This window comes from Leptosomus discolor, chromosome 16, assembly GCF_034619465.1.
Source record: "Leptosomus discolor isolate bLepDis1 chromosome 16, bLepDis1.hap2, whole genome shotgun sequence".
NCBI classification, from domain to species: Eukaryota; Metazoa; Chordata; class Aves; order Leptosomiformes; family Leptosomidae; genus Leptosomus; species Leptosomus discolor.
The window spans coordinates 15,706,505-15,718,593 of NC_141406.1; the positions used below are offsets into that span (position 1 = coordinate 15,706,505).

Below are 12,089 nucleotides of genomic sequence, written 5' to 3' on the forward strand. Positions count from 1 at the left end.
CATTAGCTGCAAATCTCTCGGCCTACCTAGCAGGCAGAGGGCCCGTCGGCGTGGCGCTGCGCCTTAGGCTGGCGTGGGGGGCTTTTCCTTCGCATCTTGCGGGCGGTTTGAGGGACCACAGCCTCTGTGTGGCTGCCTGTGCAACCCAGCTCTTGCAGCCTGTTGGAAGAGGTCGGGTGTTGGCACTCTGCGCTCCCTGCAGCGTGCGGTGGGGAACCACCTGGATTCCAGAAGATGTTTTCAAGTATTATCTTTCATAAATCATAGGGATTCCATCGCAGCTGACACAGGCCTCTCATCTCTGACGTTTGGTCACAAACCTCAATGCCTGATTAAGTCACCAAGACTGATAGGAGTCTTATGAATTAAAAGCTGAGGAATGTGCGATGCAGCTCATCCCCAAATAGAAGTAACTGCCCTGGCTCTATCGGGCTGAAGGGATTGCGCCTTCCTCTGGAAGCAGAGCGACTGGAATGCAACTGGGGTTTATAACCAAAATTGCTGCTTTCTGTAGTCAAAACGGAGCACTCTGGTACTAGAAGTGGTGTAAGCATGAATTCTTTTGAAGACTCTGGTTATAGGTTTTATTTATTTATTAAACTTTGATATTTTTTTTTTGTCCTTTGGTGAGGAAAATCTGGTATCCATGATGGTATCCATATAAAGATGCACTTATCTGAGACTGTGATATGTGGGTGGAGAAGGATTTTTTTAAGAAAATCATGAGCTGACTCTTAAAAATATTTTGGAAATGAACTGTAAGGGTGAGAAGATAAATATTTTATAAACATGTGCAGTTGAATTTGTAGTTTGGCTTGTCACAGTTCACCAGTTGTTTCCAGTTCTGCCCGCAACTGATCTCTCTCCTGCCCACTGAAAAGCAAGCCTTCTCACCTTCTGCTTGTGTAAAGCCTCTAACAGTGCAGCTTCGCCGCTTCCCAGGTGGAAACTGATGCACTAAAAGACCCCCATCGCGAGCGAATTGTTCTGGTAGCCTAAAAACTGAATCAGCCTGGGAGAAAACCAAAAGACTTCGTCAGCTGTACAAGATGTTCCAGGTGGCCGTTAGGAAAGCGAGGGGTATTTTCCTTACACACCCAGAACCGAAATGGCAAGCAGAGGAGGCCGTGGTATCCTGGAGGCGGTGTTGTGTCACCTCCACGTTGTCTCTCCCCAGGAGAGGTGAGCGCTGGGAGGGGGGAGGCAGTTGGGGTCCTCCCGGAACTGGCTTCTCTCACTGGTCTTTCCTTTCCCCTTCAAAAAAAAAATGGGTCAAAAAAGTCGGAAGAGATAGAAATGTTACAGTTCCCATTTTTGCTCCTCACAAAACACCTACCGTGGTTTGGTCATTCAGCTCTGCTTCCTCATGCTGGAACCAGCCCGGGGGAGGACGACCCGGTGTTGGTTAATACTCGCTTTGCCCAGGCTTCTTCCTTTTTTGGTAGCATTCATTTGCTGGGAGCATTCCAGGGGTATATAAAAAGACACTTTGTGCCTATTTCTTCTCGTTCACAAAAGACATTTTTATATTAAAAGCAGAAGCTTTTTTTTAGGGTGTTTTTTTTTCTTTTTCTTGTACATTACCAAAAAACAAGGTCAGCCAAAACCGCCAGCAACTGCGCTGGCATTAACAGCGTTTCATAACCTGGGCTGCAAAACTGAGTGGGTTTAGAAGCTTCTCTCCCCTCCCAGATGAAGGGCTTTTTAGTGCGGAACCCAAAGTACTATTGCTAATTCTAGACTAACACGCTACGGATTACCGAGATGGGAGAAGTCTGAGCACTTAGATGCTAAATAACAAGTGGTTAAGTCACATGGTGCCGGTAGCTCAGCTCCTGCTTATAAGTAGCCACAGCATCTGTTAAAGGCACAGAGCTCGGTGGGGCGATCAACAGACACCCTGCATTATTCATGGTGCTTTTAATTGCTCTGGTCTGCTTTTAACTTCTGCTGGAGGCGGGGAAGAGCGGGGAGGCTGACTCTAATGAAGATGGTTTCGCGTTAACTTTGGGCTTTGGAAGATGGAGTATTATTACTGTCCCCGTTTGCTAAAGTTTCTGCAGTATTTGTGGGTAAGTGTGCTCATTCGTGCTACGGTGCTTACCCAGCTGGGCGGTTTTGACCGTTTTCAGAAAATCCTGGTAATGTTCATGTGTAGTCATGGCTTAACTTTGCAGTTTCTTTCTGATCTTTCTGAATTGTGACATTAAACTTGGGATTTATTTTGGGTGAGAGAGGCTATTTGATCTTTAGTGCTCACTGAAAATGAGGAGACTGCAGACGACTAGTGTGTGCCTCAGAAAAGCCACTTAGTAACTGGAATTTCTTCCTCGTTCGTGTCTAACCACAGGAGCGGTACTTTTGCATTCTGCGTGTTAGAAATCTCCTTCCCCATCTGTTTAAAAGCTGTCCCTGGGCTCTGGACACGGCTGCGTCCAGCAGCGCTCCTTCCCCTGCTGCCTGCTGGAGTGCTGCCTGCTGTTTAAGTGCAGTGGCCAGTACTGAGGGCTTTAGGAGTGTGTACCTGGGCAACTCCTGACCTTTTTTTAGTTTGACTGGGGTAACAGGTTTCGCCTGTCTCGGCGAGCACTTCCTCCTCAAACAGTCCTTAGGGCCCTCTTTGATGGAAAGCCCTTTTTACCAGGCTGCTTTTACTGGGCTAGTCTGCCACCTCTGAGGGGTTCCTTGTCACAGTGCCTGCTGTTTGTCTGATATTTTCACACTTACAAAAGGTGAATTTGATTTTTAAAGCCTTTATGAATAGATACGATATGAATAGATACAATATTACTTTGAACCAGTTACTTAATGTTTTAATTTCTTCTGTACTAATCCAGTATTAGTTTTCATTTGATTGTGGTATTGTCTGCATTCATCTAGCAATTTTTTCAGCTGTAAATTCAGCACTGACGCTTTAAACCTTTTAATGTTAGCTGTTTGTGAGCTCATTTTGAAACTGTAGCAGAGTTGGCTTCCCTCACTTAGTTTTACAGTCTTTGCCCTGTACGTGCTTTCATCAGGAGGGAGATGAGGTTGCACACTGTCCTTGTTGGGGTTTTTTTTGTTTTTTTTTTTTGCAGCTGGGAGAGAAAATAGTACTTGAAGAACTGGGCATTTACTTTAAAAGCTTTTCCTGTTGGAGACTGTGGTACTGTAAAACATGGAAGTCTTTGGACACTTTTTTTGTTTGATTAGCTAGATTAATTAAGAGGCAAACTTTCTTTAAATTGCACATTAAAAAATTAGTGTGATGGATCAGCCTTTAGTATGATGAGGGGGCGGTTGTTCTTCGTGGGCTGCCAGTGTGAGAAGTCTGAAGATCTCTGAATGCTTTTGCTTTCACATATGTCTGGTGATTTTCCATAAGGCCAGGGAAGAAAAAACACAGACCGAAACAAACCTTTTGATCAGTCCAGAAGATCACTGGGATCATATCTAAGACTGTGCAGTTTAGTCTGTAACAGAACAGGTATGTTGTTTTCTGTGTGTATACGCTCTTTTAGAGGCCTTGAACTATTTCTTAGGCATTTTCTTTAGCGTGCGCTCTCCTGATACGTTGCAAGAAGATATTGGAAGGGCAATTGTGATATTCATGATATTAAATAGCTATAAAAAAAAGAAATTGTAAGGGAAAAGCACAGCTGTGCCTTCTGTCACTTTCTGTGTTGCTGTTACAGCTGAAGGAGATGTTAAGTAGGTCTCTCTACGTGCAATCGGGAGTAACCAGAGATGTCAGGGTTAGTTGTCAAGCTTTGTGTTATTTAATCCGTCTTGGGGAGCTAAGATACTTTATTCATTAGGTGGACATACCTGAAGAAGCTGTAACACTTAATGAAAATATATTATAATGAAAATCCATTTTTAAAGCTGCTATTTTGAGTTATTGACAGGTTGCCTCTCTTGTGCTGTGTATGTGTTTTACTCCTACGCAATTGTGGAGTTGTTGGACATCAGCGGACCCACTCGGTGCCAGCTATCTGCTAATTACTTGCTGATTCCTCTTGTGATCGTTGCATACGATATGTATTACCATGACGTGTAGGAAAGTTGTCAAACAAACCCTCAGAGTATTTTTTCAGTGCAGCATAGCTTGTGGTCTGCCCAAATATGTGTGAAATGGTGACTGACCACCAAGAAGTCTGTGTCCTGTGGTCAGGGGTGTTGAGTGACAGCGCTAAGTTTCTGAAAAGGAGTCTCTGTGCCTGTCAAAATGTTTTGTTCAGTAGGTTGTGATAGATGCAGGCAGAGTTCTGTCCAGTAATTCAACCTTCAGCTCCCTTTTTTTTATTTGAGCTGTGATAATGAGGACAGGAGCAAGCTTATCAAACCTGGATCACTGGCACTCTTGATGAGGCAGGCCACAGGACCCTGAAATACTGCAGCTTGCTTCTGGGTGTGATGCAGAACAGTGGAACGGATTGCTGAGAAGCAGGTTCCCAGGGAAGACTGAACATTGGGCTTTCTGATGGCAGGAGAAGGATTAACAAGAGCTGCTGAGAACTATTGCTGCAACTGTACCAACTTGCAAAAACAACAACAAAAGAAAGGGCAATAAAAGAGGAAAGCCAAGAGTGCTGGTGGAGCTGCAGATTGCTGCATAAAGCTTTTTGAGTCTGTTCAAGAATCCAGAAGTTCCTGGCTGGTGTGATAAGACAGTCTGGTTTTGGTCAAATTAGTTCATGTTTCTTTGAGAGGGGAAAGGTCAGGACTCTTAAAGACCACTCTGTGTTTGGTTCGCTCGCAGTAAATTGTCTCTTCGTACTATAAATGTGCTCACTGTTGGGAGAAATTTGTCAGAAGCTTGTGGTTTTGCGACTCCAGTGATATATCGATCCTTCCGCTTCTAGATAGCGTGAGATACAACCTGTGTGGCTGACAACCGAGCTTTTGCTGGTGATGGGGGGAAAAAGGGCCTCTTAGGACTGCCTGTGCTTGGCCCTGCCTTAGCCTGTGTTTTCCCTTAGGCTGCTGGTGGTGCTGCTCTTCCTGAGTTTTCAGGGCTGGCTGTTCACCGTCCAGTTGGTGTCAGCACTGATTCCTCTTGCTGCCTTTCCCATCACCCCGCAATCCAAACGTGGTGCTTCCCGTCATGTTTCAGTTACAGACTGTATGTGGTATTTGGGCCCCTTCCGTCAAGCGCTCAGATCAGCATGAAGCAGAGCACTGCGCCCTAATTGCCAAACCCTTTGTGGTTGTCTGTAGTTTGGCAGCTGAAATTCAGAGACTGAATCATAGGGCTCTGTACTCCACGTCATCACTTCCTTCTCTGCTCTGCCGTGTAACTTCCTCCTAGCTGTGATCTTTTCATCATCTTTAATTGGTTACTGATTGTGATTTATGTATTCAAGTGCCAGTCTTTCAGTGACCATATACTATATTTATATTTGAGTGTTTTCCAGGGTACATGAGGTATTCATCGGCCCTTTTCCAGCTGCTGAAGAGCTTTGCTGCAGCTGATAGGAGCCATCTTTAGGTCTGACTTGCATAAGAAGTGGTTTAAGTGCAGCTCAGTAGTCTGTTGTCCAGCTGCTTGCATCAGTCACGCTGTGGAGCTGGTCAGCGTGCAGGTATGCAGCCACAGCAGTGGGGTTTCCTGTGCCTTTGTAATGCCCTTTGTCCAAGAACCAGCTTTTTTTGGCTTGCTTGTGGCCGTAGCCACTCGTGGAGTGCTCTCAATTGGATCTGTTCCTGTCCTGAGCCATCTCAAAGTTGTGAGCAACTCCTGTTCTGCCCCAGGGCATTTCGTGGGAAGCTGCAATTTTGGTGGTTCTCTTTTTTTTTTTTTTTTTTTTTTTTTTTTTCTTTTTTTTGATGTATCTGAGGCTGCTGTAGGAGCACGCTGATAAACAATGATCTATGTCACAAGTAGGACCAGGTAACATAAGCCAGGTCAGTGAGTGGAGGCCACACTTCTTGCAGCGGGGGCAGAGCTGGCAGGGGCCAGGAAAGCTCTGGATCTGTTCAGAATAGGTGCTGAAGGAAAAGAGCAGGAGCCCTGGCTGGTTCTGAGCAGGCGCTGCAGCGCTCGTGGGGAGCAGAAAGGGGCGGTGTCAGGACATGAGCTGTGCTGGGTGCAATTTTTGGTACCTTGGTCAGAAACCAGCTGCGATGGTGGTGGTTGCTTCTGCTGAGCCACCTTCAGAATGGTCCTGGCTGGCTTGATGTTAGTGAGGGACCTGGCCCAGGGTGCTGGCTGGGCCTCCAGCTGTGCGGCCGTGGTATGGGAGATAACCAACGACCAGAATCTTGGGGCTCGACGGGGAGCTGTGTGAGTGTCGCTCAATCCAGGTAAGACAGATAAAGGCAGAGGAGAGAAGGCGGCTGGAAAGGCTGAGGGCAGCTGCCAGTGCACACCTTTGTGTGAGAGAGCACCGTGATCTTCAGTGACTGTGTGGTCTTTCTCCTGACAGCCCGCTGTTGGCCTGGTCTGGATACTCCGCGGTGTGTGTGGTAGGTGCATAAATCCTGACGCCTCGTAAAATGGGTAATTTCACGGGTTTCAGCTGAATATAACAAGAGTAGCGTTGGGGCAGGTTAGTGGCTGAAGATGCCTTGAAAACATGACAGGTACGGTCTAAAGAGTGGCCTCGGCTCTGCTTTAACAAAGTGAAGGTCTGCAAAGCTGTGGGAAACCAGTGTCCTATTAGGAGGAGAGAATCTCTCATAAATCTTGGAGCTCTGCGTTATGCTCTGGGCTACAGAGTTGAAGTGAAAGTGGGCTCTGGATTCATTGCTTAGTTTTGGCCTTCTGGTATGGAGGGTAGTGGTGGTCTCCTGAGCGTGCTAGGTACCACTTCTCAGTCTGGCACTTGTCTTTGTTCAAATAGAAAACAAATGCTACATCCCCAAAAAATTCGCAGGGAATGGTATGTTTTAAATAAGATGTTACCGTGCAGCACTGTGGTGGTTTAAAGAGACCTCCTTATTCTTTATTGACAGACAATAAACAGTAATTACAAAATCAAAAGAAAATTGAGGTGCTTAAGTAAGAATTAAGATCTAGAGTTTGTTTTGACAAGATTTTGGTTGCTACCTTTTAGGAGTGGTTTTGATACCCCTTTATCAGGTGACTCCAAAGGAAGTGGCAGCTCGTTAATAGCCACGCTGCCATGGCCTGTCACTGCAATAGCCTTTTGGTGGGGGGTGGAAGGAAACCTTAATCACCGGCCTGCGTGCCCTGGGTGATGGCTACCCCAGCTTTAAGGGAGGGAAGGCGTTCTGCGTTGGTGTGGCGTGGCTCCCCGTTGTCAGTGCTGCCTGGGGCTTTCCTGCGGACAGTGCTGCTATGCTGCTATGGGCTTTACTTTTCGGGCTCAATCGCATTTCAGGCATACATTTTTTCCGAAGACTTAAAAATCCCTCACACCCAGGTAGTGCCTGAAGTCTATCTGCTGTGCTGATGGCAGCCGCTAAATCTTCCTTTCAGATAATCTGAGCAAATGAAGCCCTGTTGCAGGGAAAAATCTGTTCAGAAAGGCATTTTCCTGATTGCTGAATGCTGCTGTAGAAGAGGAATTCTCACTTCTGAGCCGTTGCTAAGAGCAGACAGACAAAATGAACCCGGCTGAGGAACCCGTTCCGCGCAGGAACACGAGAGAGTGCTGTTCTGCCATGGGAGGCTGCGTGTCCTCACCCAGCTCCGGAGACAGTTTGCTATAATTAGGTGTGGTATTAAGTTCAATTTGCCGTAAAATGCTTTTATGAAAGAGTGCATTCTAGGTTAACCTGGTGCCATAAGGTTGGTGTTCAGTAAGATGTAACCATTTGTAGATCTGGTAAATTTTTTATTTTTTTTTTTTTAATGACCGTGTCATTCCAGGCTCAGGCTGGAATTGGGGACCTGCCTGCCCCTGCACCCCTCGCCTTTAATCTGAGTCCGAAGCAGTGAGTGCAGTTCTGATACGGGGCTAAACTGGCTTGTTAAACCTCATTTATACATACAAAGCAGAGGTAACTCCACTGCCTCCCTACTAATATTTTGATCTAAAGTTGTTTTGACTCAGTTCCTGCTTTCCCATGCTGTTGTCCGTGTCGCTAATGCTGGGAGACAGCCAAGTTCCCACTATTGTTCCTGTGCTTTCAGCAGTTGTAGTTGTTCATACAGCCGGTGCGTGTTTACTGTGCTGAAAGGAAACGGCATTTTAGAGAGCAGCTTGAGCATGGTGAAAGTAGTTCTTTGTAGTGGGCTTTCCTCAAGATATGACAGGACTGTGTACTGTCAGTGCAAAGCTTCTCTTAAAAAGTAACTTAAGGTACATCTTAAGCCTGAATGAACCTTGAAAAAAGTGTAGTGTTTGGTTTAGTGATTCATGGCTGAGGCTAATAAATACCTGCCACGTTAAGGGAGGCAATGTAGATTATTGTTTGCTAACCACAGTACATACTCGGCAGGTTCTGATTGCTAGGGTTGGAGATGGCAGGTGTTGGATGAGGCTGGATTTACTTCTGGATCTGTTCTGTAATTCAACAGTATTACACAGTTCGGGGCAGGAAATAGAGCAAACGTAGCTGAGAATGCAGAAGGAATTTCAGCACATCACCCTTCCAGCTCCACGGAGTTCCAGACCTAGTGGGAAATAATGCACCTGATCTGAACTATGTAAACAAAGGCCACACCTCTCACACGACCCTGACCAGCCATTTAAGATGTCGCCCTCTGCAGCGTCGCGGGGCTGTTCTCCTGCCCTGCCACTGCTCTGGGCTCCAGAAAAGCCTGTTGGCTGGGGGTAGCTCGGGGCAAGTGCGGGTCAGCTGGCTTGGGGTCCCCCCACCAGTGCCCTGGCCGTGGGACGTGGGAGCATCGAGCCGTTGTGCGGCTGGGCTGGGCTGTGCAGCCGCCCTCCTGTCAGGTGGCGTGGGGCTGGTGGGCAGGGCGGCAGGCGGCGGCAGTAAGAGCAGAGTCCAAGAAGTAATGGAACCATGTATGCAAATAAATGCTGTTGCTTTTTTCATAAAAATGGCATGTTGCAAGATAACATGGATGAAGGACATGAAGTATAAACTTATACCTGATGTTTGTTCTACTTGCTGCAATCCAGAAGTGGCTGGCGTGAATGAAAAGGCACATGGAATAGTGTTTTGTAGGGAGAAAATGGAAGGAACAATCAGGTGCTTGGTGCTTCCCAGCGATGGGAAGGGGGTTTAGACAGGGGGTAGGCAGTGTGTGATTATGCTGAGAACAGCTGAAATGATTTAACATGCAGTTCTACCTTCCAGCTTCTTGTTACTGCTCTTTGAAGAAGGAAATCCCCTGCACAAAAAAGCACGCTCTTCGTTCCGAGTGTTCTCCAAATTCTGAAAGCGAGGTTTGAACCTTCAGTAGTTGGAGATTACCTGAGCACACTCTGTGAGAAAGAGAAAGGCTGCCAAATTTCTGCAGGCAAACAACAATAAGAAGTTCCGTATTTTATCTCTTTGAAAAGGAGAACAGAAATGCACTAGTTCTTAAATAGTAAACTTGGCATTTACTGACTGATTTAGGAGAGCGGTGTGCTGGACCAAATCTAACTCTTCAGAGAAGATGTCATTCCCCAGTCTAGCATGCAGCCTGTCTGTCTGTCACTTCTTGAAACCAGCCTCTGTGTGTGCTGTGTTCTCAGTTGCCCGTGCTGCCTGACTCCCAGAGCACCATGAAACAGACCCTGACTTTAAGCGCAGTCTTACCGAGCAACGCTAAAACTTGTGAGATTTGAGGAGACGTTTTCTGCTAGAACCTGCTTAATAAACGTGCTGTGGGTGGGCCAAATCCTGCTTCCCCAGAAGCTGGGCTGCGCACAAGAAAAGAGCTCAGGGGATTCCTGCCGTTACAGGGTGGGGATGACAAACCCCGTCCAGCCGACGTGCTGGGGCTGGCTGCCTCTGGTGAGAAGTGAGGTGCTGGCTGAGCTGTAATGCTGCAAACCTGCTCAGACCGCCTTCAGCGAGATGAATCAGAATTTCGTGGTGAAATTTTGAGGAGATGGAATGAAACTGGTGAATCTGGCACTACCCCTGAAGTGGGATCGTGATGCCTTCGCAGAAGGGTGTTGGGGAGGAGGGGTTTGAATGGCTGCCTGTGTGCAGGTCTGAATTGACTGTAAAACTTCGTATCCATCAGAGGAGGAAATGCTTGAGTGTCTCTTCATATCGGATTGTCCTTTCTTATTTGCATGGAATTTGACTCACACTGCTGGAAACAAGAGACTTCCCAATCCCTCTTCCCGTTACCGTTTTGGGCAGAGGTCGCACGTTCCCAGGCTTGTGTTCTTTCACTTCACTTACCTCCTTTGCCCTGTAAGAAAGGTTTAGCAGTTGGAGGTATTTTAGGCTGTGTTTTGTCCTCAGGAAGTGTCAAAGACGTTTTGCAGTTACCCATGCTTAGTGCCTGAGGGTCCGTTGGATGAAGTGACGGGGAAATAACTGTTCTGTGTTGGACTTAATGGGAGTTGGACTTAAAGGATCCCTGGTGCGGGATCCTTTGCAGGCTGAAGCTTTTGCCTTGTGGCTGCCTGGCGTGCTGGGGAGATTCCCCAACTGGAGATTGTTACCTCGGGGTGGGGGGAACTGAGTCATCCGTGTGTTCGATCAGAACAGCAGCGCTGCTCCCGAGAGCGCCTGGGCACGTTTGCCAGGAGCGTGTGGCATTCAGCCTGCTCTGTGTGTGTTCACATGCTCATATTTTCATTTCGCTCTGCAAATAGCTTCCTTTTCTTACTGATAAGTCTCACATTATGTTTCTTGTTGACATTAGGTATCTCTCCTGCTGTGAGATAGCTCCTGGTTTTCCGTAGCATCTTTCCTAGGTGATACCAAAGCTAATGCTTTGCTTATTGCTATGCTGGTAGCCAATTTGGTTGTAGTTTTCAGCCCACATTGGGGGGAATGTCTAGTATTTGTATGGTACTGTTTATCAACAAAAAGCTTGCTTCATCCTGGATTTTTATTTGTGTAAATGGAAAAACTTGTAACTATCCATCTTTTGCTTGGCTTGATCCTTTTGACGTAAACAAATGTAAAGAAAATGTTTTTAGTCCTTTCCAGAATATCTGTGCTGTAGGAATTTCCTGTTTCTGTTTTGTTTTTCCGTTTTTCCTCCTCCATTGAGATGGAAGGGAAGTGCTGAATGATTATGTACAGGGGCTTTCAAACAACATAGTATATTTTTAGCTTGTTCCCTCAGCTTTAATGTTGATAGCTTTGTTTTATATTGAAACAATTCAAGGTACAAACCCCATGCGTGTTCAGGATGTTTAACTGGGCCTTTCTTAGGTCCAAGAGAAACATAGTTTGGGGGACAAAAGAATTAACATTTTCTGAAAAACTGTTTTGGCACTGTGGTTGTGGCAATTATTACTGGTAATAAATTGTTTAAAAACTTAGATTAAAAGTTGTATTTCACAGTTACCTTTGTTTACAGATTTTTATTAATTTTGGAATAGTTACATACTGCTGTGAAAGTGTGCAGGACTTTGGATAGAGAAAAGGATGGCTGGCTTCCGACTTTGATTACAAATGAAAAGGGAAACTGCAGTTTTTCGCTGATCCCATCAAGGATGGCCATGGCAATAGAACGGTAAAATTATTTTGGCAGGTATAAACAAACGCAGGGTGTTCAGTCATGGAAAAGATTGTTGTGTTTTCTTTTATCACAAGTCTAGTTCTGTAAGGAAAGGAAGGAATGTGGGGGTTTTTTCTTCTTATCTGGTTTCTCTGATACTGGTTAATTTGGAGGAAAATGCAACTTTCAAGTGCATTTGGCTTTTAGTAAGACTTGCCCTGTGCCTCTGCTTCCCCCTGCTCTTGCCCCTTCCGTTACCAGTTTTTGATTTAAATCCGTAAGAAGTGTAAGTGTCATGTATGACTCTTCTTAAACGGGAACGGAAGGCACAGAATTTTATCTTACTGAGGCAATAAGGCCGAGTTTGGTTTTTTTTTGGTTTCATTTTGTTGTTGTTACGATGTACATAACAGTCATGTGTCTGTTACAGAAACCAGTAAGACAAATCTACCCTCAAGAGTCATAATCTGCAGAATGGATGTCAGCCGTGTGGGGTCAGGACACAGGTTGGGAAGGGGGGCGGTGGCAGAGCGGGGGGGCCGCAGACCAGAGC

At 46.0% G+C, this 12,089-nt stretch overlaps 1 protein-coding gene across 1 annotated transcript in view; it reads left to right on the top strand.

The window, feature by feature from the left end:
- KIAA1671 (KIAA1671 ortholog) overlaps positions 1-12,089 on the top strand; it is a 62,217-nt gene that overhangs the window by 12,883 nt on the left and 37,245 nt on the right. The gene's annotated exons all lie outside the window — the stretch shown is intronic.